Here is a 27,396-nt window from a genome sequence, read left to right on the forward strand (position 1 = left end):
ATTGTGTGTTCAAAATTACAATACAATCAAAAACACACCCCACCTGCAGATAACAGCATCTGGTTTTCTACAATGCAGCACCAGTGGCTGTTTCTGATCTGAAAATAACTCTTCTCAGAACAGTGGGAAAAAAACTAGAATAAAACAAGTAACAAATACTTTAGGAGCATGAGCTCAGATGGGGAGCTACCACCTATCAGAGCTTCCAGCTGATTCTAATACCTTCTTCTCTCTAATTACAGTCTCTGTTACCAGCCTTCCTTTTCATTTCAGCAGTCAGTCAAGCAGGTGAGCTTCCATCACCATGATGCAACTATTAGATACAGCATTTTGGGTACAGCTCATCAGCCTGCTATATATAGAAGCAAGCTCCATCAGGCTTACTTTGTTTGGTAGGTATTTTTAATTGTGGTTATTTTAGAGGGGACTGGCCCAGCTTAAGGTACATTTGTGTCTTTGGATGGTTTGTTTGTTAAGTTTTAAGAAGGAATGAAGTCCTGAATTGTTGTCTTATGCTGCTGGAGTATACTTAAGAAAATTAGACTGTGACATTATGTGCTTAGCATACGGATGTGTCCAGAGGAGTGGATGTCTTCTAGCTCTACAGGTTCCTGTGTTTTGTTTGTTTGCCTGTTTTTTGTGGCAATCTACTTGCTGAAAGGAGTAGAAACAATTGTGATAGTCTTGAAAGAAACCAAAAAAAAAAAATAAGGTTTGTTAGCATTTATATTAATCTATGCGTTTCAGGTGGTTCAGCAGCTACTATTTTGTTTTAATGGAATTTGGACAGGCAACCTCTGAAAAATAGGAATGGGACTTATAACTATCATAGTTGAAGCTGTAGCATACTTTGAGTGTCTTAGTGATAGAGAGATGTCTGTAACACATCACTTAATGGTGGCTGGAAATGATGTGTGTTCCTAAAATGCAGGGGACTAGGAAGACGTCCTCAATTATGATTTGGTAATTGAGGGAGATCCTGGCTTTTGTGTGTTTATGTTGACTTATGAGCATTTATTGTTGTTTGCATTGTGGTATTTCTAGACCTTAAGACATACAGACTTAAGAACATAGCAAAAGGTAGTCTTTACTGCAAGACTTAATTCAATGCAGCAGAGATGGAGTACGTTCTTCTGGAAAATGCTATGTGTCTTTTATGTTCTGTCTCAAGTGAATGAGCTGTTTTACAATACTGTAGTTTGTGAAGTTCCATTGTAGTTAGTGTTTCATGTAAATGCTAACCTACAGTAGAAGGAAGAAAATCCATTTTGCGCTGCAGTTTGACTATTTCATCCTTTCTACTGCATGGACCTTACTACCTGACCTTTGTCAGGCAGGACAATTTTGTAATGTGCAATAACCTGTCAGGAAAGGCTATGAATATCCTACTCCTTGAAAGGTTCTTGTCCAAATGCTGTTTAGAATAAACCAAACAGTTGAAAGACTAGTATCTAAGTAGCTTTTTAGTTGGTTTGCTTCCAATGTAAACAGTGATGACCAAAGTGATCATTCTGCAAGAGCAACAAAATTTTTTATTGTTCCTCTTGATGCATGAAATGCGTGTCAAATTGTTTGAAAAGTGCAAGTTAGCTAGTAAAAGAAAGCAGTAATCATAGCAAAATCAAAAAAAAAAAAAAGGAACTAAGAAAGGGCATTGAAAAAAAAAAATACATTTAATTGTATGTAATTACTTGATGCATGCTTTAACCAGAGGAAGAAAGGGAAAGGAGCATGCTAAATGGTTTTTGTAGGGCAGTTACACTAGATGATTTTTCCAAATGACTGAACTTGGTGTGAGTTTTGAATTAATAATAATAATAATGTCAGATGTTTCTAGCTGTTTTTGAAAATGTTTATAACTTTTCTTCACTGTAATTAGTTAAAATGCTTTACCCTGTCCTTCACACACATTCACACGTTTAACAAAGTTTACTTTCTTTTCTGGTTTGCAAGCCAATTATGTAGAATACAAGTCAAACAGAAACTGAAGCATCAAAATATGAGTAAAAAGGTAAAAAGCTTTGAGCCATGTGATGCTGTAGCTGTTTAAACATGCAAGTACTCTAAAAACTGAGCTGCTCAGATTAATGAGTTTTTGACATGCCAAGTTTGATATCTTTGAATTAATTACAGACTAGCTTAAAGTAAGGATGTGTGTATTGCAGAGGAAAGTGGAAGCAGCCTGTGAGCAGGTTTACTGGTGTGAATTCAAATGCTCTTGTCTCTCTATAAGTAATCACAGTTGATTGTGCTAAATAATTAATAAATTGAAGGTTACTTCCTATGGGAAAATGATTAAAGTGATGAATAGGATGTGAAGTTTAGAGATGGAATAACTTATTCTATTTTATAATCACTTTTATAGTGGAGAAGTTCATGCAGATGTTTTCCTTTTTTGGGCTTAGGGTTAATGCAGGAAGACAATGCTACTGGTGACAAGCAAGTGAGTGTATTGGTACGACTGGGATGAGGTGGGGGATTTGGATGTTCTGAGAAGTTGAGTGATTTTTCTTTTTATCTTGGCATTATCTGCTAAGCACCTCGTGCTTTTAAGGTGGTCAAGAAAATGCACAGTATTAATACTCAGTGAAATCTGAATGTAGATGACTTCTCTAAGTATGCATCTCGGTGTGCGCACCATCGGGAGATGTCACTGAGGACCACAGATAGCTATTTTGACTGGAACACTTGTAATTTACAACGCTCTTTTGTGTCTCTGAACTACTTTTAATCCAGAAAAAGTCTTAGACTTGTACTAAAGTTACATTCTAAAGGATATATTTATGTTCTGTTCTGAGGCTTTGTCGCGTTAAAGGGGTGTAGCTGATTAACCGTTACGGGCCCGGTTGGATTCAGAGTACTGAACCAGTCGGACATTCACCAAAACTGGGGGTCCGTTCGGACATTCACCAAAAACGTAATAACCGCCTGGGGGTCCGCTCAGACATTCACCAACAATGCATTAACCGTCTGGGGGTCTGGTTAGATTCAGAACACTGAACTATCACGGATAACCACCCTCACCCTAGTTGCATTAATGAGAGCTATCACAATGCAATCAAGTATGGTTTATTACAGCAACAGATAATCAGGTTCTTTTGGGTTGCCGGTGATAGTGACTATCTGCAAAAGCAAGCTAGTATGCATGAAATACACAGGTGTTATAGGTGTTACAGGGGTTCTAGGTGTGGGTTCTAGGTGTGGGTTCTAGGTGTGGGTTCTAGGTGTGGGTTCTAGGTGTGGGTTCTAGGTGTGGGTTCTAGGTGTGGGTTCTAGGTGTGGGTTCTAGGTGTGGGTTCTAGGTGTGGGTTCTAGGTGTGGGTTCTAGGTGTGGGTTCTAGGTGTGGGTTCTAGGTGTGGGTTCTAGGTGTGGGTTCTAGAAATAAACGCGTTAAAAGGATCAAAGACTCTATAGAGATTTATAAGCAAATATTCAGATCTCACCCAAAGGAGTCCCGATGGGGGGGGAAGAGAGGCTCAGCCCGTCGACTGATCCCAGGAGTCAGGAGGTCCTAAGGATGTTGTATGTCCTCGGGATGGTATCTCCCCTGACGATGGTATCTTCCCTAACATCCCCTCTCTCTTGGGCCAATTTATATTATTTTCTATCTTTTAGGTGGAGCTTGAGTGGCTCTAGTCAAGCATATCTTAGTTATGATTGGTGTAAAGTTTTCCCGTTTCCGTTTAAAGTAATAGGCTCCGAGAAATTCAGAGCGCATGCTCAGTGAGGGGTGGTCGCACCTTGGAGGCGGGTAGCTTTTGGGATGGAGGTGTGTTTTGGTATTATAATGATATTATAATGAGCAAAAAGTACACTAGGGTACAGCATTTGTCAAAACATGACAGGTCTTTGGCTTAGGGTGGCAAAAAGTGCAGCTTTGTGCACAAGAACAATCGAGGCCCCACCTGATTACAGAGCCTAGCCGTGGTGTCTCCACTCCACTCCACGCTCCGTGGTGTTCCTTAGAGCTAGCACACCAAGTTTCCCCAGCGCGATAGCATCTAAGGTTGGGAGCCTAGGGAATGCTCAGATAATGCAGTTATGCCCTACCCTGAAAGCCTCTTCAATGCTGTACCTTTTCCTTAAAAGTGTGAATGTTAGTTTTATTTTCCTAGTTACTTCAGGCATTTACACCACAGGCTTTATCAAACCTGACTCTGGACAGCACTGTAGCAGCAGCAATGTTCAAAAAAAAAGTTCAAAATACTGATGAACTTTTTAGCTGCCTTATGCTGAGCTACCACTGTTGCAGACCCACAGAATGGTTTGGGTTGGAAGGGACCTAAAGGATGATGTAATTCCAACCCCCCTGCCAGGGGCAGGAACACGTCCCACCAGACCAGGATCCTCAAAGCCTCATCCAGCCTGGCCTTAAACACTTTGAGGGATGAGGCATCCACAGCTTCAGAGAAACCTGTTCCAGTGCCTCAGTGCCCTCTGAGTAAAGAACTTCTTCCTGATGTGTAATCTAAATGTACTCCCTTTTGGTTTAAAGCTATTCCCCCTTGTCCTATCACTATGCTCCCTGGGGAGTTCCTCCACACCTTTCCTGTAGGCCCCTGTTAGGTACTAAGAGGCTGCTATAAGGTCTCCCCACAACCTTCTCTTCCCCAGGCTGAACAACTCCAGCCCCCTAATCCTGTCCTGGAAGGAGAGGGTTTTTTTTCTTTCAAAAAAGTCATCTTTTTGGCCCTTCTCGGGACTCATTTCAATAGGCCCATGTCCTTCTTGTGCTGGGGGCCCCAGAGCTGAACGCAGTGCTCCAGGTGGGGCTTCAAAGGCAGTAAGACCTTGGAGTCATTTTCTGTAAGCAGTTTAGTTTTGCTCACACAGCAGCAGTGCTGCTCACCACTGCTGAAATTTATTCTCAGTCCTGGGTGCTTGTAAGAAGTATGGGTGATTTATGCTAAATTATAGCCTAAATTCTAAACCAAGTGCAGGTGTGAGATTGTGATGCCTATCCCGGCTTCTGCAGGTGGAAATGTTAGATGATTAATTCTAATTCTGTTGTGGCCTATGTGGCCCTCAATTTCCCCCTCTACCTTTTAGGCACGTGTGTTCCCAAAAACCTCCACTGTGAGGAGCTGTTTTCTGTCAGTGCAGAAGTCATGGCTCACAGTAAAAGCTTACTGGGAATACGTGTATATGCGTTTTCCTTTCTGCAGCAAAAGAACTTATTGAGCCTTTTATGGAGTTGAAGAGTTTCTTTCTCTATGGCTCTGATAAACAGATCAACGACGGCTGATGCCATGAGAAAGCATTTTGAGATTTGCCTGGCTACAAGGCAGCTGTTGTCCCCTGCCTCCCCTCCGGATGTGTTTCTGCAGCATACAGTGGGCTGCCTGTACATTCCTCAGAATGAGGACAGGTATTTTAAGTAAAAGCAACCGTATTTCTTATTTGCTTGCTGAGGAGTGCTGTGCAAACTTCCAAACCTTCATGTATATGAATACATGTGGGACTCATGTATTTTTCATTGCATTAGCTGACTTGACAAATATGCCAATTAACAAAAAACATGAGGGGAAATGGAAAATGTGGCCCAACATTTTATTTCCGTGTTGATGCATTATGATTCCCTTAAAATGTCTTGTCTTATTCTTCAGGGAAGTCTTATCTCATCTGCATATGCTGCTCAAAAAGGGCCTGCTTGGAAGATCCAAGCCCAGTCTGCACTCGTGAAGCACCTGCTATGCAGGTAAGTTTTCAAAATGAATGTTTCTTACAGTGGTTCTGCAAGATACAGATCTGGAGAGAAAACTGGAAATAACAAACTGATGGCAGTGTCATAAAGTATGTTTTTCATCTTCTCTAAGGATGAAACATATCAGTGATAAAGTGCAAAAAGTTGATAGATGCCAGCTTTGCATGGAAATCTTATGGACTAGGATGTCAATGCCTGCATTTATCTAAAAGGAACCTGCATGATGTTTCCATAATATAGCTTACATGTGCTGCAGGGTAGCAGTGACCTTCTTTCTGATTTGGATTGCTAGTCTGGCTACACTGGATGGGCTTAGAGAGAGGGTTGCAAGTAAGGGGAGCACTGCAGCATATAGCCCTGTGGTAGCTCACACATGCCAACAGGATCCTCACTCGGATGTGACATTCTTCCTCATCCACAGCAAGGCAGACTTCATGTGGGGATTTGAAGGGTGGAAGTTGAGTGTAAAAAAGTCAGTGCAAAACATGAGCCTTCAGCAATTAACAGGAATTTGGAATGGGCACCTCATCAAGGTGATTTTTTTTTTTTTTACTGTTTAGGTAGTATAGGTCTGTACTTTATATAAAAACTGGATCTGTTGGCCTTATTAAGGACAAAAGAGTGAAAGAGAAAGCTTAACAAACTGAGTCAGGTGTTTCTCTCCAGTTCCTTGGTGAAATTGCCTCTGCCCTGAGGTAATGGGCTCAAGTGTCAAGATTTTATTGAAATAAAAAAGAAAGCAAGAGTTAAATGTCTGTGTCAGTAAATCACTGCAACCTTGCAAGGCTGATGAAGAAAAGAAAAGATCAAATCAACTTCCTATCACAGTATCAGTAGTTTGCCTAATTCAACTTGCTACTGTAAAAAAAAAAAAAAACCTCTACATGAAATCTGATGAAAATATTTTACTTCTGTAAGAGTTCAGTCCTTTCTTAACCTTGTATAAAGAAATGGAAGAAGCAATTGTTTTCCTTATAACCAGGACTTTTATCGATAATCCACCCATGATTTCTGCTGGCAAAAGAAATGAGCAAGTCATTATCCAGGACTGATGGTGAACTTAGCCATTTAATGATGTGTAAGAGGAGTGAAATGACTTTGCTTTTTTTGGTTTGACAGTTTGTACTTTCTCCTTATATTTCACTACTGTTTTTTTAAAAAAGCTGCTATTTCCATTCATCTTGTAATGCATAATCTAAGATGAGAAAGATGAGTAATCGCTGGTCATATCAGTTTCTCATTTTGTCTCACCTTCACTCTGGAGACTTGTACTGAGGAGAGGACAAAATGGGGAATCCTGGGATATGTTGATGCTTGCATTTTCCAGTGAAGTTACGCTCACTGTGTTCACACAGAGGTGAATCTACGCTGTTGTTCTTCTCATAAAGCTTCCAACTGTAACCTTTCTCCAGAATGCTTTGACAAATAGACCTGTGGTTTGTGTATAGCTGGAACCCAACAACGGAGATGTGATGAAACTTTGGGTTCTGTGGATAGCTCCTGGCAAGCGATGGCTGATCTGATGTAAGGAGCTAATCAGACAAATAGTCAGTGAACCAAACATTATACTCTACGGTGTGTGTACAATTGCCTTGGTAGCTTTCAAAAGAGTGTATTTATCCTTGTAGCTGGGGATTTTTAAAAGTCCACTTTGTTCTTATGCCTCAAACTATCTTCATTCTTTAAGCCAAAGACACATTCATACTTTCTAGGTTTAGTAAAAAAAAAAAAAGGGCTTAAATTTTTTGTTGTGTATATCAAGTCTTTGGCCATCATATCTGTCAGTGTCTGTACACTCAAGATATATGCTGTTGTAATTGGTCTCCAACTTCAAAATAACCAAGTTAAAAAAAAAAAATGTGAGGAGAGTACTGATATTATCTTTCTAAGGGAAGAATTGAGCACAGAAATAAACTTGGAACTGTCCTTCACCATCTTTTTAAAAACTGATCAGCCTGTCCATTCTCAAACATGACTGACTTTCTTGCTGGGCAAGAGAATTAGGAGCTAATTCCAGATGACAATTATTGAAGGACCAGTCAGAATTTATTTTCCTACAATACTATTGAAGTTTTCAGACCTACTGATGTAAACTTATTTCAGTATGAAACTGTAGTTGTGTTCTAGTCCTGTTCTGTTTGGCAGCTTTTGCTCCCTGCTATACTTATGTCAAAACAGGCTCACTGGTGAAATTTGCTTCTTTTTTTTTTTTTTTTCCCCTAAGATATGCTTCTATGTTGTTTTTTTTTTTCTTCCTAAGTATGTCTGATGTATTTCTTGGTGTTAAGATGTATTACAGATGGACATTTAACTGTTAGTATTCTTGTTCTTTAATTAAATAAAATTTAATTAAGCTCCTGGAAAAATGGACAGGTATTTTGCTTAAAAAGCAAAGCATGTTTAGGTCTTCAAAAATAAATTACCCTCTGTGCTGATTGTCTGTAGACTTTTTTTTTAATTGCACTCTAATGGAGCACCATGTGCCTGAGTGGGGACACATTCTCTGGTAATGTGTAATTGGGTGGTGTCTGACTTTAATGTGGACTGCACGCAGAAGTGGGTTTAAAATCAAAGAGTTGGAGAACAAGTGAGAAGATAACTTTTCATATCTCAGCAGGCTAGTGCTGAGAAGCTTGTCATGGAATTTCTGGACAGATTTTACAGATGCCAGAGGCTTAGATATTTTGTATATACTTCAACCCAGCAGAGCCTCCCTGGCATGTTCTCTGCCTCAGTGGCAGTGTTAAATTTTATGACAGTGTTTTACAAGTGAAACAAGATACTCTAGGGGTGGTGTCTTGCCATCTGAAAAGAGATACTACGGGGATGATGCCCTGATACCACTGTGAAACCTCAACCCCTTTGTTTCAGCAGCAACATTTCCAAGAGAGACACCCACACATACATTCCTATTTCCTATATCATCAGGTCAATTATGATACTGAAAATGGCTTTGGAGGATGTAAGAATTGAAAGTCTCTTTTGCCCTAGGTGGTAGGTGTCAGCACAGCTGCTGGTTTTAGTCTGTGTGGTGTTAAAAACAATTTAAGTTTGTGGTAGTGAACTACTGACTTGATTAGTAATTTGACTCCTCTTTTTCATTTTGTTCTTTATTTCTTGGAGATCAGCTGTTGAACTGTGGGGGCATTCAACTCCTAGAGCCCTGGGAAGGCATACTATTAGTGGAAGTTCAGAAATTATACTTTATCATGAGACCTGGAGTGGTTTCTCTGTGGTGGTTACCTTAAGAAGGTGCTTGCAGGCTTCTGAGGATAATATCTGCTAACAGTGCCAGAAAATCCACAGGTTCAATTTTGTGTGCAAAATTGAATTTTTGAGCAGCTGCTAATGTGATCCTTTTAGAATTACTTTTCCTTCTGTCTATAATCAGCAGAATTCGTCTGCCTCGGTATTTTGGGTGACCCGCTCTAAGCACCCACTGTACTTCCTCTCTTTGCTAGGGATTGTGTTCTTAGTGGCACACCACCGAGAGAATGGCTACCACAGCAGGTACTATCAAACTTGTCATTTCTTCCTTTCCTACTTCATCCCCTTTTCTCTTGGTCCATAAAAGTTTTTAGCCATGACAGTATTTCTATTTGGTTCACGGTCTAACAAGTCTCGTGTCAGTTGTGAGGTGGTAAAACTGAAGCTGCTGATCGTGCCATTATTATATGATCCCTTGACATCCCTCAAGTAATTAAGTTAGAAACCATGAATTTTTCGTGTATTGTGAGGTTAACTGCAAAATCACTTTCAGGAATTAAGGCAAAGCCTTCAATTAATTCCATTCCTTTATAGGCAAAGAAAAACTTAGGTGGCATCAAGTTGAGATAATTTTGCAAGACTGCTTCTAGGGAAGAAGCAAGAGTTCAGCCCCACAAATGGATTGAAAGCAGACTGGTCTGCAAGCAAATGTTGAACCTGGAGAAAAGATCTGGGTGCTTGTTAAGCTAATGAAGGCTTGATCTGACAGCTGTGCTTCATCAACATAAAAATATGTAAAGCAAGAGGTCTCTTGAGAAATGGCTACTTAAGTGTTCATTGTTTTTTTCTAGTGACATTTTAGTGCCAAGAATGTTTGATATGAGATGAGGTTTGGGATATAAATTGGAGGAGGGGATTAATTGCATACTGTGAATGAAGAAGGACTGCAGTGTTCTAAAATGATTTCTGCTTGGCTGTTAGGATGTGGAGGTTTTAATTTTTCTACCTTAGATATATTTGAGGATGGTGATACCACTTAGCTGTTCTCAGGTCAGAAACCAGAACTATAGCCAATCTAGTTGTTAGTCATTAGTCTATTGAGTTTCTTTTATCAGGTTAGTTTTAATATGAATTCCTGGCCTTGATCTTTTATCCTTACGAGGAGCTGGTGGTTCTATTAAATCAAAATCAATCTTATAATGTGTGTTTGTTTTTTTTTTTCTTTTCTTAACATAAGATGCCCTTGGTTCTTTTAGTCCCTCAGTGGAATAAATGGGGGTAGTTCTTTTTTTAAATAACTGAGGGCTGAGACTCTAATACCTGTCCTCCTTCTGCTGAACTTGATTACTTTCATACTTATTTTTACATTCTCTTTTCATGGAGAGATGTTGTAAAGTGTGTCCCTCTTAGGATCCTCATCAGTGAGGAATTATATTAAATATAGGCAGAAACTAGCTGTGATTCAAGAGCTAAAAAGGGAAATTGCCAGAAGTGAGGAGGTTTTCTATGAGCACAAGTACCTAAATGCAGTCTTCATAGAACAACAATAAAATATGATTTAGTGATAATAAATCTGTAAAAGGGAATGATATTTGGATATATTTCTCATTTTCTTGCTGTGATACAAGAAATTCCAACAAATTCATAGCTGTCATCAAAAAGTCATTCCTTCTGTTTATGGTTGTTCTGCTTAGTGTTACTAAAAATTAAAAGTGGTGTACTGAAAAAAACCTCTTATGAAACAGTCAGCCTTCACCCATTTCTTAAACAACATTCTTACATATCCTGAACCTCAGGAATGAATATAGTAAGGTGAGGAGGAAGAGGCAGGCCAGTAGAGCATCTGCTGAATGTCTGCTTCACCTCCCTGTTTTCACATAGAAATAATACATGACAGTTTTTATTGCACATTCCCTTCCCTTGAAAATGATTCCAATAATCACAGTGTTATCAATCTAGCATCAAAGCACAGGGGGAACTTCATAATAATGAGCTTTGTGGATATTTAAAACAGGGGAAAGCTCTGTCTCCTCTTTGAGAGAAGCAACAAGGAGATGTTTATCCAGCCCTTCTTCACCTTGTTCAAACTGTATTGCAAGAAGAGCTTGATGAATACGTCAGAAATCAGCTGCTAAAATCCCTGCCTTGCACAATGAGTAGTCATACTTCTACTTTTCAAGCAAATCAAGAAATATTAAAGTTGAAGGCAACTCTGAATCTTGGCTTTATGACATGTTTCGATATATGACTTGTTTCTATACCTGTGACCTATAAACTGTATGCATACCTGGTTGTAGCTCTGGTCCTCTGATATGCGTCTATGCTGCAAGTTGTGACCAGGAGATTCACTGTGCCCTCTGCTGTCCATGGAAATTAAACACAGGCACTCAGGGAGTGGAGGCGGGAGCTTCAAACAAGTCTTGTAGATCACCTGAAGGAGACAATTGAGATGATGCATGCAGGGTACCTCATGAGTGAACATATGAATTGGACTAGAATTTCATGGGAGCCTCATTAAATTAGGGCTATAGGCCAAATAAAGAAGTTCAATCACATGAATATACACGGCAATGGAACGGTTCACAATCCTTGGTATATAAATGACTGAAGAGGGCTGAAGAGTAATCTGTTTTCTATAAAGTGATTAAATTAATGCCTGTAAGTTAGGCAGTGTACTGGATAGCTGCAAATGCATGCAGTGCATTGCCCACCTAGTAAATTTTACACAAACTCTGCCCAGTATTTCCCCAAAGCATGTAATTCAGTCACATCAAAGCCTTCTTCTCCCATAATGCTATACCTGCTTTTCAGCAGGGACTATAATGGTGACAAATTAGAACTCTTTAATTTTTTCTTTCTTTATGTTAAATTTTTGTCCCAGAAAATCTCTGCTCTTTCTTAAAAAGCAAAATATTTTTATTCCATCACAATAAGAAAAAAGTGGAATATCTCACTCAAGTTACAGAACAGGTGAGGGTAAATTGTTAGATAAAATAGAAAATTAGATAAAATAGAAAAAAGATATATATTTCAATAGAGTCAGGAAATGGAAGTCTTTGGGCCAAACATTAACTACCTAGTGGAAACAATCTGCCAGCCACAGCTACAGTAGCTACTGTTACCCTGTTATAGCCAATTAATGGAAGAAATATGGTCATGCTCACAGTGAGCAGGGCCAGTGCTTAAATAGAATGGCTTATGGGTATAGTAATGGACACATTTGGAACAGGGATTTTTTTCTGAGTGTATTGAAATACAGTATATTTTATTTTATTCTCCCAAATTGTTAAAATATGCTATTGCAGCATGAGTAGCAGTGGTCCATCTGTATCTTGTTGAGTAGAGTTTTGCATTAATATAACTGGGGAAAAACCTTTCTTTTGATTACTATGAATCCCAGTTTGTTGTTCGAGAACAATTTCCGATGTGGCTGTGTTGAGACCAATGTACATGTAGTTACCTGTGCACAAACTCTAAAGTTTATCTGTGAGAATGCAGCCATAGTTCCGTTCCCCGCCTCGAGATATTCAGTCCTAATGTACCTGTATATGTACATACACACTCACCTGTGCCTGCACCCTCGCAGAGAATATGCACTATGTATGCACATGCATTCGCCTACACATCCTTATCAAATATATACAAATGCTTAGACATTATTTAAATTCTTTTAATATGAATCTCTCTATATGTACCCAAATATATGCAGGTTGTATATGTGAATCTACAGCATACATGCATTTACTCCAACACATATGTGACAGGATAGCTAGGACTCCCTAAAACAGACATTTGTACTTGGTTGTGAAGGAGACTGTTGCACTGACCCGAGGAACCTGTTCTTAGTTTCACTATTTGCACTGACCTGTTTCCATGTTTGATCTTTTTTTCTTTTTTTTGATAACTTGATAAGTGGAAGAAATTAAGTTCCTGATGATGTCAGGTGAAATACCAATGCCCTACCACAGGGAATGAGTAAGTAAAGAGAATTACATAGGGAAGAAGCAGTCTTTCTGCCCTGAAGAAATGATAAAGGGGTGATAAGGAAGCCTTGAGCAGCTCCTCCCTTGGCCATGTTTAGCATCTGGAGCAAGGTGGAGCTAAGAGGTGGATCCTGAGGGGAGTTGCAGGTGGGAGTTAGCCTCACAAATGAGATGAGATGTTAAAGAACCTGATGTGAAGAACCAGGAATGATGTGTCTAGGGAAGATAGTGCTGAATGCAATCTTAACTGTACACTTAGCCTACATGTCTTCAGTGTTAAAAACAACTGTTGTGATTTATATGTATTTATTAATATTATTTAATCTTGCTTCATAACAAATCTGCTTCAGATTATACAGGGAAATAGTACACATCCTTCAGATGAGAAATTCTTAGAGCTCAACGGGGAACCACATTTTCAGACTCCACAATGCTAATGTTAACATGGTTCACTTCCTCTGTGTAGACAACCTTATAATGTCTGATGTACAGTTTCATAACACAGTGAAATAATTGTTCTAGTGATCAGCAATGGATAGAAAATTATAGCACATAAAATCAAGCACATAAAATCAAATGCAGGCTGAAACAACTTGTAGTAATAGTGATATCTGTACCTTTAAAAATAGCAGTTGTAGTTGAAGGATGCAAGCAGGAAGTCTGCAGGTAGAAATAATATGATCAATTAAGACTTTATTTTATGTGAACAGGCGTAATCACAAAATGCATGTGCCAATATATGTAGATAGATTAATTTTAAAATGAAGTAAAATGATTTCTGAAAGCAAAAAGTGAAAAGCGACACTTTTATTATTTTGATTGGCATTTAATTATTTAAGTGCCTAATGTGTGTTTTGCTTTTGGATAATTAGTTGTCATTTTCCAAAAGCAATTACATTTTAAATGTTACCACAGTTTTTCAAAGGGAAACTTAGACTTTTTGTGCTTGTGCTTGAATTGGTATTCAGATCTAAGACTTGCACAAAATGTGTTTTCCTCAGAGGAATATGTATGGCAAACAGTGGTAACACATGGGCAGGGTTTCTCTCTCTCTGAAAAAAACAAAAAAAAAGAATTTCTGATCAATCTATCACATGCTGCTGTGCCAGGTACAAAGTGATTCTTCCGACTAACCTCGTACTATGTGAACACATTATTTCTCCTATACCTGCAGAACGTCCCTCTATGTTATATGGATGCAAATGGGGTTGCTTCAGTTTTTGTCCAGCAGTTTCCCCCATGTGGCTTGAACTTATGTCCCTCTGCCAACTATGTATTTACTTAAATTATTCTGTTTTCATCCTGTTTTCGTTCCTAGGGAAGATTAGTCTTCAGTGCAGGTAACAGTTCAGCTAGAAGTTCTGAGCATAAATGAGGGAAGTTAAAACTCTCATAGCAAAATTTAGATAACGATACATATTTTTGTTGGGTAGAATAACCTTGTAGGGATAGCTACTGTACGGTATGTGGGCCCAATCAAAACACAGGTGAACTGTTGACCCGTTTAGAATTACAGGGAAATTTCTGAGATTTTGCTCATAATATCCTCAGAAAGGAACAAAGATGAAGTAGCACCACCAGCTTTGTGTTACAATGCTTTCCCTTTCTGCAGAAGTAACTAAACCATGACTGCCAACTGAAAAGTGCTCGATGTACTAGTAGCAAGGGAATGCAGAGTGCTGAAATGCACCCAGCTCCCAGGAAAGGGAAAATGCAAAGTTAGGTTTGCTGCACATGCAAATGCAGCATTCAATCTATTGTCTCACAAAGTCACGTATGGGAACTGTTTTCCTCCTGTGGCAACTTTCCTAAAGTCTTGTAAGTTGTACCAAAGTGGGATGAAATGAAGACTTTTCTAAGCTGTATGTGAAATGAGAAGAGAACACTTTCCAGTAAAGATGTTCACATGCAATGTCAGAAACCCAAGTCAAAGCCACATTCAAGTTGGATTCGAATTTGGCTTTCTTTTTCTGCTTTTAACTGTCCACTTGGAGTTTTTCCATTTGCTGCAAATTGATATGTACTGAGAGTGCAAGTGCGATTGATAAGAGTACTTAGAGAATACGTGTAATATGAACATTCAGTTCCTACATTCTTAAGGCTCAGAAGATTTCAGGATGGTCCTAATAATCATATGTATTTTAGAGTATTCTAAAAAAGCAGCAGTTAAATATGAAGGGGCTCCGTTTATCGTATTCCTTTTGCTTATCACAGAAATGGAGCTGAGGGCAGTAGGTTTTACACATCCTGCTGTGCCACAGAACGGAGCGTGGAAGTTTGCCAGTTAAGATTGTTTTGGTTTTGATGAATAAACTACACAACAGCATTGAGCCAGGCTGCTGCTGGCTGTTATATTACCGGACAAAATGCAGTGACATTCTTCATGTCCAGATTTGTTAAGACTTTGTGTTTCTTTCTCATTGGAAAGGTGACAGCATTAGCTCGGTACACAATTGGCCTAGTGCTGAGGGATGAATGGTTGTTTTGTTACCCCTAGATCTTCCTTGGAAATATGGTCCCTAAGGACCTGGTTATACAGTTGAATCTTTCTTGGGCAAAGCGCAGTGCTTCAGAAGTGTATGCCTCAAATCTAAAATGAATCTTCATGCTTTGTAGCAACTCTTGTCCTCTCCTTTTTTCTTATGATATCTGTAAGGGAAGATCACAGGAGAGCAAGCAAGCTTCTAAATTGTTCTTCATTGCTATTTATACTGCCTCGGTAATGATAATTTTAGCGACATTCCCACTTCACAAGTGACATACGTAATTGGGTTAAACAATCACACACAACATTCATTGGTCAATTACCTCTTAAATTATGTATGTTTTCTTAATTTGGAAATGCAATTTTTCTCCCACACATAAAGCTGTTTTCTAAATATGTACTTAGTAATCTGAAATGATTACTTGTATTTGTACACAGAAGCTAAATTGAAAAGAGTTTTTCTATTATGTGTATATGTTTCTGTAATCAGGAAGACACCTTTATTTCTGTATGTAGGGGGTGTTCTCTGAATAATGGACAGAGAAATCAATGTGTGTGCAATTCTTAGACAAGGAAAATCTGAAAACCAAATGTGTTCAGTCAATATGTTCATATTTATTAAAGTTAATATTATCCTAAGGCTTGATTATTTGAATTTACCAGAATTCCAGTAAGAATGTTTGTCTAGGTAAATGTATTCTTGCATGACACCTTTAAATACATGTAATGTGAAATCTTGTTTTACAAAAATAATTGATCTCCACCATGAAAGCAGTAACTAAAGATGTTAATAGTTTTACATTTACTCTCTCAACAAAACAAAGTCAAAATTAATCTTACAAAAATATGCATGATCACTATCTGTTTCACAAACCTTAACTTTGGAAATATCCTTTAAAAAGTTTGTGTAAATGTCTAGTTTCTTTGCTTGTTTACATTGACATTCCTCCACTAATGCTATTTTGTCTATGCTGATTTGTACCAAATAATTTAGTATTGGATTTTTACTGTAAACAGCACAGTTCACCCTACAGAGAACAGCGTTTAAACGTGCTCAACATATTTAGTTTTCCCAAATTCAGATTTAGACATGAGCGATAATATACAGTAGTATGAACTGGCAAACATTTTTACTTAAACATTATTTTTTTCCTTAATATTGATTTATGGTACTTGAGTTAGAAATTTCAATGTCTGAGCTATTGGAAGAAACATTTTTTTTCTATGTCAGTGCAATCTATCAGTTTACCAGACTTGATCACATATCTGCATTACTATATGGGACAGAGAATCCCCAAGAACAGAGAAGCTTGTAAATTTTGTTGTACAAGCAGGATTCTGAAAATAAAATCAAATGCAATTTGTTATTACAGGTTGACTCTTTGCTAAGAGCAAAAGTGGTACATAGTGCCATAAAAATATAGTTACCAGCATTGGAATTTTCTACTACATAAAGTGCTGGAAAAGCTACAGGATGGAGCAGATGACAGATCATGCAAGCATTATGCTAGCTTATGTTTTTTGAGATGCATGGGGAGTTTCTGACATACAGTTTATACTCACATCTATCAACGTACCGTCTAATGAATGCTTTTGTTTAGAGTCACTCAAAACTGCTCCCCTCAGTCTCTTAATGGCTTGCATTTGCAAGTGCATGTCATCTGGAGAAAAATTCCTTCATGTGTAGTTAGCTAAGAAATGTTTGTACTGTATTTCCACGTTCTTTTTTCATTGTTTTCCTCATCCCTCGTTTTCCTCAGCAGTTTTGATGAACATAGCAGTGTTCATGCATTTTAGAGGTTGTGAACAGGAGAATACTGTCTTACGTGTTTGCCAGCTGTTCAAAAACATTCTTACTCTATAGTGTATTACGTTTTTATGAAGGCAAAAGAGAAAATGAGATGAATTAGTTTTAGCAGTCAAACTCTTTATAATTAAGTGCAAAATAAAATTTATTTCATTGTAGTGCTGTAGGTAGGTCTTGTGTCTTTAAGTCGTAATGTCTTGGCAGTTATTTTGGTGAAAATAATATCTGAGTGTATCTGAAGTGTATCTGAATATTTGATTATTTTTACGCAGGGGAAACACACTTAAGTTGCAAGGTGTTACCAACACATTCTTTCTTCACGTAAACCTGAAAAGCCACTATATAAATGTAAAGTATTTGGATTCATTTTCTTTTTATCTTCTCCTGCCTTTGCTGCTGGCTTCCTTTCTGTACCATGTATTTTGCTTCCAGCATGGGTGATATGGTCATTCTACCACAGCTACCAATTTCTCTTGTAGATAGAAGATAGTGGTGGTAAATCTGCCCTGAGGTTACTTCTGTCCTGATGATTCCTATACCTTTTAATTAGATTTCTATTTTTCCTCTTTTTAAAAGCAATCTCTTCTCAGGGACTCCCATACCAGTCTCTGCTGAAAGGCTGTGTCATCATCTGACTGTATCAAAAATCAAAACTTCTAATTTCTTGTTGCATTTTATTCACGATTGTTCTGTACCTATCTACTTTTGTACTGATAGAAATATATTTAGACAAGTAACAATATTAACCCTCAGCCTCCTTTTTTTTTTAATTGATTAATCAAGTCAGTCTTTTTTAGGTTCCGCTTCAAAACAAACTTTCAATTCCTCTCCCCATCTAAGCAGGCCTTTATATTTGTTTCAGTTCAGTTTATCTATTTGTAAAGCTATATTCTAGGTGAAATTTCATCAGTGAAATTTCCAGTCATACTAATGTTTCCAGTGCTACTGTAAGGTACCTTCTTTACAGTAGATTGTTACCAGTGGTGTAAAAGTAATGAAGGATGTGCAATTCTAAAGGGATACTACCTTTTCTGTTTTTACAGCCACCTTTGTGTTTCTTGGTGATTTTTGATTTTCTAAGTCATTCTCATCCTTAGCCATTTCAGATTGAGTTCTCAACTTTGTAAAAAGTTTGGGCATTTTGCCCAGAAATTGATCTTGCACAGTGTATATTTGAGCTTCATTCCTTTTCTATTTCAGAGTTTTACAGCATAATATATTAATTCTCTCGAAGATTGGCAATACCTCTTACCTGCTCATTATCTGAAAATCCTGTTAGAACATTCCTACTTTTTGTTTCAGGACCATGAAAAAAAATTTACAGTCTTACAAATCCAATACTTAAGGTTTTCAATTGTAGCCTGATATTGCCTTTTGAGTTCTCCTCAGTGCATTTCATCTTGTTTATTTTCTGTTCAGTTTCTAATCCTTATCACGTCCAACCTTGTGTGGCACTGTAAAATAGTGATCTGGACAACTATGGTGTCATTTGTCTGACCTCAAGAAAATGTAAGAATTTCAAGCAGATCTTGAAGGAAGCAATAATGAGAGCAGTTATAGGGTTGTTATAATTGCTGTGGTCCAAGGATATGTAATTAAAGAACAGAGATAAAGAAAAAAGGGTACAAAATGAACCAAAGATAAATTATCTGAATAATCAAGTGGCTGTAAGTATCCCAACTGATTTTTTAAGAAGTGCAGCAGATTTAATCTATCTGAACTTCAAAAGTTTTATGACTCCCCTTTCTAGAAAATCAATTGTCATTTTGAGGTCTGTGGCTGTGAAACACACAAAGCGAAGTGTTGCTTCTCTCTTCTACCTTGGTTCAGGAATCATAGAAGAAGAAAATGACTCTAATTTCTTCCTCCCCAGAAAAAGTAGGCCAGGGCATATTATCCATTGTTGCCACTGCTGACAGATATGGGGCCCAGAATCCATGGCAGTGGTTTCTGCATATGAGTGTTCCTACAGTATTCCAGAGTCATTACTGTAAATGCTTTGGGGGTAATAAATATAACAAATAATATGAATAAGTAACTTAGTAGATAATTTATTGGTTCAAGGCATTTATTCATTTTCATGACAGAGAGGATCTTCTTCGTAATGAAAATAGAAACTCCTCTTTCTCCACATTTGTGTGGTTGTCCTCTTCTTTCTGTTAGTCCTCTCTCTTCTGCTCAAGGAAGCAAAGCTTGCTTCCTTCCAAGCCCAAATGAGTGACCTCATTTGAAATATTCCTATTATTGAGTCATAAACAAAGAAAAAGTGACTGAGAAAGGACGACAGAAAGCTAACTACTCCTTATTTAGCTGTAGATAAACTATTCCTGGCTGTTTCCCTGGTCTGTTTTTCTCAGCTTCCAGTAGAAGACTTCATTTTAGTACATGAGCCAAGTGTGTGCTTCAATTTATGCCCATTGGTTGTTGTTGTTTTGTTTGTTTGTTTGATTTTCAAATTAAATCTGGAGAACGGTTTATTACCTTCCTCTTTGTGTCAGCATTTTAATACCTGGTGCTGTCTGCTCAGTTGTCTGCAATCTAGACTTAATTGTATTTCTTGTTTTCCCTTGAGTACATTTTCTAGAAATTTGATTATATTTGGTGCTCATGCGTGAATTTTCTTAAATGGGTTCCCATGTCTTTTCAACTGGGATGTCCCAGTCCTGACCTGGGACTTCAGGTGAGGTTTGTCAGTGTTGTGTAGAGCAGAAGGGCTACTGGGGCTGTTTCACAATGCTACTTTTATGCCTTGTCAGAGGAATTATGCTTTTCTCAGGCATAATACTGGCTGAAAATAATTAAATAAAAGATAGGTTGCTTGCTATGTGACTTTCCCAAGATTTTACAAAGATTTACAAATACCACACTAGCAAAAATGACTAACATTTAATTGCATAGCTCGGCTCCTTCAGATTTAGCCAAGACCTTAAACCCTGTTGATACACACTGTTTACACAGACCCAGCAATTTGTTACTGATAACGAAACCACAGAGACACACAATGTTATGTCAGAACTCAGTAGGCTGAAGTAAGATTAGTTGGCTCAACATTTCCATAGCTGCCAAATCCTTGCCCAACATTGGTATCAATAATTCCATTTACTGGCATTAAAATGCAAAATGTGAACTATCATGATGATATAGCATTTACTTCCCACTAGCAAATACAAGTAAATACAAGTAAATTTTATTACACGAAAATAAAAAAGCAAATATAGATATGATGTGAAAGTAAATACATTGTTTTGCAGAAGGTCTTATCTAAATATTTTTTTTGCTTTCACTCTGGTTACCATCTCATCTCCCTGTTGTGATGGCTGAAGATGTAGTAATACGTAGAAATTTTCTTGATGGATGGTTTATTAGCAGAAACAAAGGGAAAAAATCCATTTAATAAAAGTTAGTACTTTTTAGGGTTTATCAAAGCTTATGAATGTCTTGTACTTATCACCAGAAGTTTAAAACTATACTGTGAGCAGTTGTAGATTTTCCTTGTACTGTCAGGTACCATTCTTGCATAAAAGGAGAATTTCTCCAAATTCAAGTTTTAACAAATTCTGTATTTGTACTAACCACACAACTCTTGAGAGTTAGAATTTTTTCCTTTCTGTTTTATCCTTTCACAAATTCTCCACTTTGGAGAAAAAAGGTTCACTAGACTGTCAGGTGCATTACAACTTGTATCGCTCTATGGTTCTTCTGTAAACAATTCCCATCTGTGCTTAGAGGCATTTATTATCTTTCCAACAGACGCAAGGTAAGTGGTAAAGTCAAGGACTGTCAAGTGAAATATGACAGACATGAATTTCTGCTCGGGAGTTTGCCCCTTTTTTTCCAGTCAGTTTGAGCTTTTTTTTTTTTTTAAAAAAAAAAAAAAAGAGAGAGAGAGAAAAACTCTCTGGAGGATTTGGACCCACAGGAAGCCAGCATATCCCTCTAGAGCTTCTTTGTTAAGCTCTTGGGCCTTATTAAATTTATCCTCCTTACAGAAACAATGGTGTTATTGTGGGGGAACTTAATAGAATTTCTGAGAAATTACACCCACAGTTTTCACCAAAATGTCTCTGATTGACCCCCATGACCTTTCCAAAAAGTACCCCATCTGCAGGTTTCCCACTTAAGCAGCAATAGCCCTAGATAGAGAGGACTTGCAGGATCATTTATCTTTGGTGGCTTTTGGTGGGTGTCCGCTGCCAGTCATGCACTTCTGAGATACGTCAGTGTACTTCACGTGGTGTTGTAAAAGATGTCAGAGAGGGGGTTGTGAAATCAGAATCTGGTATTATCCTTGGGAGCACTGTGCAAGGAAGCAGTTACCGGTCTGATTTGTGTGTGTGTGTGTGTGTGTGTGTGTGTGTGTGCATGTAAAAGGGAAAAATAAGATTGCAGGAGCTCACAGAGGATGTGCTTACACTAATGATGTAGCCATGTAGCCTCTAGGTTATGCAGCAAAGCTAAATCCTCAGACAGTGCTTGCATCAGGTAGTTACTGCATGACAGGACTTCATTTTGCAGCTAGGTTTTTAATCATATTCAAATGAGACAAAAATGAATCTAGTAATGTGTCTAACTAAAGACTGTTATATAATAAGGTTGTGCCAAAAAACCTGCAGGTGCAGTCTTAGAAGGTGCTGGGCCCTTTCCAAGAATAGTTTTATCTTTCAGTTCCCCCTGCAATCTAAACTGAATATACTGATATATTCATCAGCATTGCACAGAAGAGATGGTCTCCACTGAAATGTACTTTCAACCTCTACACCTATATGTGAACAATTCAATTTATTATCCCAATTCTTAATAAACATTGCATCTTCATTCATAGAATCTTTCATAAGATTACATCTTGATGTGATTCTTCAGCCTTGTTCCTTAGGAGGTTTATTGTAGCTGCTTCATTGTATATGGACTGAGAATAAAACAGACTTGATGAGCAAGTTTCAGATAATCTTTTGTTGTTCAATCTAATATTTTGGACAGTAGCTTGAGATATATAAGATTTTAATAGAATTTTTCATTGGCTTCTCATAGCTAAGCTCAGGAAAAGCTTTAAAGTGTAAATAAAATGCAAAATAAATAAATAAATAAATGAAATTGTTACCAGGTAGGCAGAACAATATAACCTCAGAAATTAGACTGAGTTCACTGTCTAGCATTTACAGGAAATCCTCGTATGGAAAAAACATTCAATCAGTGTCATTTTAATAACTTGCAAGACCCTCTGTGGGGGGGTCATATATTCATTTCATATTGGAATTCACAAAATCTTTCTGTATAGTAATATGCCTCTATTCTCCTGACTTTCCCTCCAACTAGGTTAAGTAAGTTCTTGACTGAACCAGTCATATCTCCCTAATCAATTTTTAAATATCAGTTCTCTCATGCAATGTATTCGGGCAGTCTAAATGTTTGAATTTAATTGGCAGGGTGCTTCTTTTGCTTTTCCCTTTCAAATAATCACAGAAGGTGAGAACAAGAACTCAGTGAAAACCAGTCTGGGAGGAGCAGTAGTCAGCAGATTAAGAGGTCTATTCTGATTCTTCGTTTGCCACTCTCATTATACTGGCTGATCTTTGGCAGAGCCAGGCAGGCATGTGGGCTGTATTTCTAAGTCAAATTCTTTTGACAGCCATGCAACAGACTCTAAGATGCCAACTGGTCGTTCCTACATACCTTTTATATTTTCCTATAGAGCTGAATCTGACACTATGTTCTTTGCAATGACAACTCCTACAGTGCTCATCTTTGCAGTTAGGACAAAAGCACAGAGGTTCTCCTCTCCTTCCAAAAGCAATGCAGAAAGGTGCTTGCATTTCACAGTATGTTGCTTTGCTGCACAATTTAGTCCCATCAAGATATATAAAAGAAATGATCGTTCCCACTACTGTGACAGGGAAAAGCCAACGACGTAATCTTTTCAAATGGGTGTTCCTTGTACATTTCACTATGATGTGCAAAATGTTATATGTTATTGCTTCCCCCAAAAGTACTGTGAATCATCCTTATTGATAGCAGAACGTGGGAAATACACTTTCAGAGCAAGTTCTGCTGGCAGGTTTGTGGCAATCTAGATCAAAAGATACTCATAAGGAAAAGAGCAGTGTGCTTTCCTCTTCTGGTGTAATTTGGCTCCACGGTTTTAAGTGGACTCAATATTTTGCAAGGAGAAATAAAATTGTTATGTACTTGGCTAAAAAAGGGCTAGACCAAGAAAATGACAAGGTAGAATTGGGAAGCACAGTGCCTCAAGGTTGCTGGCTGCAAATGTTTAATCAGTCAAGGTAAGCCCAGGCAGTACTTGGTTCTGATCTTTCAGTAATTTCACATCTATTTGATAACTCTGAATGCAGTAGTAAGGCTCCTTTTTTAAATGAATGTGTGATAAGATTAGGTCTTATTCTCAATTCTGACTTTACAGCTCAGGCCCATCACTACTAAAAGATGGAAGAAATGTGTGAGAATGGTTCATTCTGAAGAATAAAAGCCCACAACGAAGGCCAAAGCCAGCAAGTCTGTAGGATGCTTGAGACCTGCCCAGTGTACTAGGTTACATTTGAATTCAGCAAAAATTACCTTTTTTTCCAGGTGACATCCAGGACACAGAGTTTCTTAAGGTCAAAGAACTGCTAAAACTCATCCAACCTTTTATTATTATTATTATTATTTTTTTTAAGGGGAGATGTGAGGGAGCAAAGGGAAGCTGTTGCCTTTGTGACATTCTCTGTTTGTTAAACTAGATTCACACTTGTATCTGGCCCCACTTTAGATACATTTATTCTTCCCAGGCTTCCAATTTAAACCAGTGGCTGAAGGCAGCAAAATGCCAGTTTTGCTGTAACAATGACAAGAAAGCTGAATTCAGCTCGTTTTTCATCTAAAATTATCCCGTGCCTTCAAACTGGATTTACATTAAGGCTGAATCCAGTCTGAATAAAATTCTTGACCTTTCTAAGATTATCATGGCAAAAGATAGACAGGTTTTCTCTAATTCATTATGCTATACATTTTTAAAAGAATACAGTACAGATGGTTTGTTGCAGTTACTGCTCCCGTGAATGTACTTTAAACTACTCCTGATTTGATTTAATATTCACATGGGCAACATATTTCTTTTGCCTGAAAAAAAACAGTTCTACCCAAACAACTAATTTAACTTCTAAATACCTTCCAATACCAAGCAGAAGTTTTCCTCCTTCATCTCACTATCTGAATTTAGTATGCATGTAATTGTTGATATTTTCTAAATGGTGGCAACATGCCTGTAATGATGGGGTTATGACACAAAATCCGTTGGATTTAATGTAATTCTTTACAGTCCTTGGCTTTGAAAATAGGAATGTAGTGAAAATAGAGAAGATTAAAGCAATTGGACTTTTTTTTTTTTTCCCACTTGGCATTATAATTCTGATTTGCACGTTGCAAGCACTGACATAGAGCTCTGCAAAACCTGACCCCTTGAGCTCAATTCAGTAGGTACAGAGGACTTTCTGATGCAAGAAAATGGTGCACATTTGCTCCACGGTTCAGAGCAGAGAGCACTATTCCCTGGGGCCCTGCAGAAAGACCTGCTTTTTTAAGTCCCAATAACAGAACAGAATTGACGTGTCCTCTAGAATATGAGATGCTAAGTTTTCTCACATAATAATTAGTGAAAACAAAGTGAGAAAAATATAAAAGCAAAGGTTGCTGGTTCATAACCCTGTGTTTCAAAGTGTATCAGTTAATCCTACGTTCAGCGCTAAACCAAGAATATATATGTTATGATTATGTAGACCAAAAATAAAATGAATGTGAGATGACTGGTAACATCGAACAAAACGTGGTTATTTATGAGTCAGAGAAGCAAAACTCATTACATAAAAGACGTTTAGATGTAGAGCTTAAGGATATGGTTTAGTGGAGAACTGTTAGTGTTAGGTCAGAGGTTGGACTCGATGATCTTGAGGTCTCTTCCAACCTAGAAATTCTGTGATTCTGTGATAATTGCACTTGCAAAACAGATGTGCTATTATTTGACTAACCGTCACTTAGAGCAACCTTTCCTGAAAAAGCAAGTGGAATATTTATACATTCAAATGCCTGATCTAATTGTGTTTGTGTGTGCAGTTACATGTTGCAATTACTGCTCATTGACGGTATGCATGCATTTTAAAAAAGGAACTTCATAAATTCATATCCCTAATTCAAATGTCTGACACAGATTATTTGAGGCCGGTGTGGAAAGAGAGAGACAAGATGACACCTAACTAAAGGTGGCACAGTCAGACTCACCAGGTATATACTGTTTTTTTCTTCAAGAAAATGTCAGCTGGGCAATGAATAAAGAAGAAAGAAGACAGTTTAAGGACTTACTTTGGCACAAGGAAGTGCCATGAAGAATGAAGAGGAGATATTAAACTTAAAAGTTTGGGGTGAGTTTTAAAAGTATCTGGGATTTTTCCTCTTCTAATGGTAGTTCATTAAGTTCTGAGCTTCAGATGACCCTGAGTCACAGCACACAAACATATATGATCAGACTTCTCATGAAAAAATACATTTTCCCTTTAAATTTTACATATTCTTTTGGCTTACCTATAACAAGCTTGTATGTAGGTAGTATGTAACTAATCTGTGTACCAAAAATTTAGCAAACACACAGACTTGGATTTGGATTTAAAAGCAGATCATTTTAGAATGACAGTTCAATGACTGTACAGAATGATATTTGGAGTATAAAATACAAACTAAAAACTAAAAAAAAAAATAATAATGAAAAGTCTTTATGCCAAGTTGTAGTGGATGAAAATGCTGTCACCAAAAATCCTCCAACTTCTTTTTTTACTTTCTTTTCTCTTCTTAACATGTGCATGACTACAGTAGTATATATGCATGCAAGGAATTTATTGATATTACTGTTGTGAACTTTTTTGAACGTTATCAATCACTGAAACAGAATTATGTTTCAGAATAAAAATCTGAGTTTGTTTTCACATGTTGTTTAGGGTTAGAGAAGAAAAACTTTAAGGGGAGAAAAAAGTTAATTCCTTGTCACTTATTGACTTCCTGTTTTGTGAATGAATATTTTTAATTCTGGTATTGACATCTTTATTCAATTGTATTATGCTCTTGGAAAGACCTGATTCTTTCATATTTTTTTTCTGAGCACAAGCATGCCAGTAGGGCTGTTTGTTTGGATCACCATGTGAAAATTCCTTGATGTCTTTGCAGACTCAGCTTGCAGAGAGTAGTCAAAAAGATAATAAATAGAACTAGTTAGGGGAAGAGTTGCTGTGGTGTTCATAGTACTTCACAGGACATTGGGTGAAACCAGACAGCATTATAAAATCTCTGAACAATGTGTGCAATCTGGGTAACTACAACCACCTGCATTCATTTTCCTAAAGCACCTGTTACCAAAATACTAGGGTAAGTGTTATAGTATTTACTCAAACTTATTGTGATCTATGGAATCACTTTGATAAATACATCTCACTACACAGAAATCCAAATCACAGTATATAATTACTTCGGAGTAGTTGAGCAATACAGAGATGGTTCCCCATGTTCCGACAGAGACTAATTTACCAGCAATCAGCAATGACAAACACATGTGCAGTGTTGCATATGGGAGTAATATAACCCAGCTGGGTAGGATGCACTTTTCATCCAAGCATGGCTTAGCCTGAAACCTTCTTTGCCTTGTATTTTAATGTGGTGTCCCCGGGATAATTACAAAGCAGATAGTTTCCTGCTCGGCTTGAGGTGAGTGAACATTAACCCTTTTTATTAACCAAACACAGGAGGTGAATGTTGCCAGAAGGGAAGCTGAATGGAATCAATCAACGTGTATGGAGAAGATGGGTGTGGTGGTGAGAGCCTGTTGCTGAAGGACTGGAGGAAATCAGCATCGTTCAGGGGTTGATAGTCTGCAAAACCTTCATAGACTCTGTACAATATAAGGAGGTTGTGCGGATGGAAGTTGTTTTATATGTACCTCATAATAATTTTCTTAGTAAAACAAGCAGCCTCTTGTTGTTCTTTCATGAAATAAAAATGAGCTGGTGCCTGTTTTCCATTTTTGACCTTAACTGATTGTTTTTCTTTACTTTCTTTGGAGGGAATTAGGGTAAAGATTGATGCAAGTCTCCCTTCTTTCTCATTACATGCTGCGCTCAAAAGATCTTGCCTCAAAGCTTCATTCAGCTAGTGTGAAAGCTGGAAAATCTTAAAGGG

General features: G+C 37.7%; 1 long non-coding RNA gene across 3 annotated transcripts; it reads left to right on the plus strand.

Moving 5' to 3' along the window:
• Positions 1-242: 242 nt before the first annotated feature.
• LOC140002428 (uncharacterized) lies at positions 243-27,184 on the plus strand. 3 transcript variants are annotated; one of them, XR_011808917.1, is made up of 6 exons: positions 385-442; positions 2,406-2,443; positions 5,232-5,369; positions 5,608-5,699; positions 25,483-25,595; positions 26,964-27,184. It is a non-coding gene; the product is annotated as an uncharacterized lncRNA (long non-coding RNA). The 3 variants fall into 3 exon arrangements; XR_011808918.1 differs by lacking the exons at positions 25,483-25,595; positions 26,964-27,184 and adding an exon at positions 6,688-7,435; XR_011808919.1 differs by lacking the exons at positions 2,406-2,443; positions 5,232-5,369 and having other exon boundaries at positions 243-392.
• The last annotated feature ends 212 nt before the right edge of the window (positions 27,185-27,396 follow it).

Source organism: Anas platyrhynchos, chromosome 4 (assembly GCF_047663525.1).
Source record: "Anas platyrhynchos isolate ZD024472 breed Pekin duck chromosome 4, IASCAAS_PekinDuck_T2T, whole genome shotgun sequence".
NCBI lineage: Eukaryota > Metazoa > Chordata > Aves > Anseriformes > Anatidae > Anas > Anas platyrhynchos.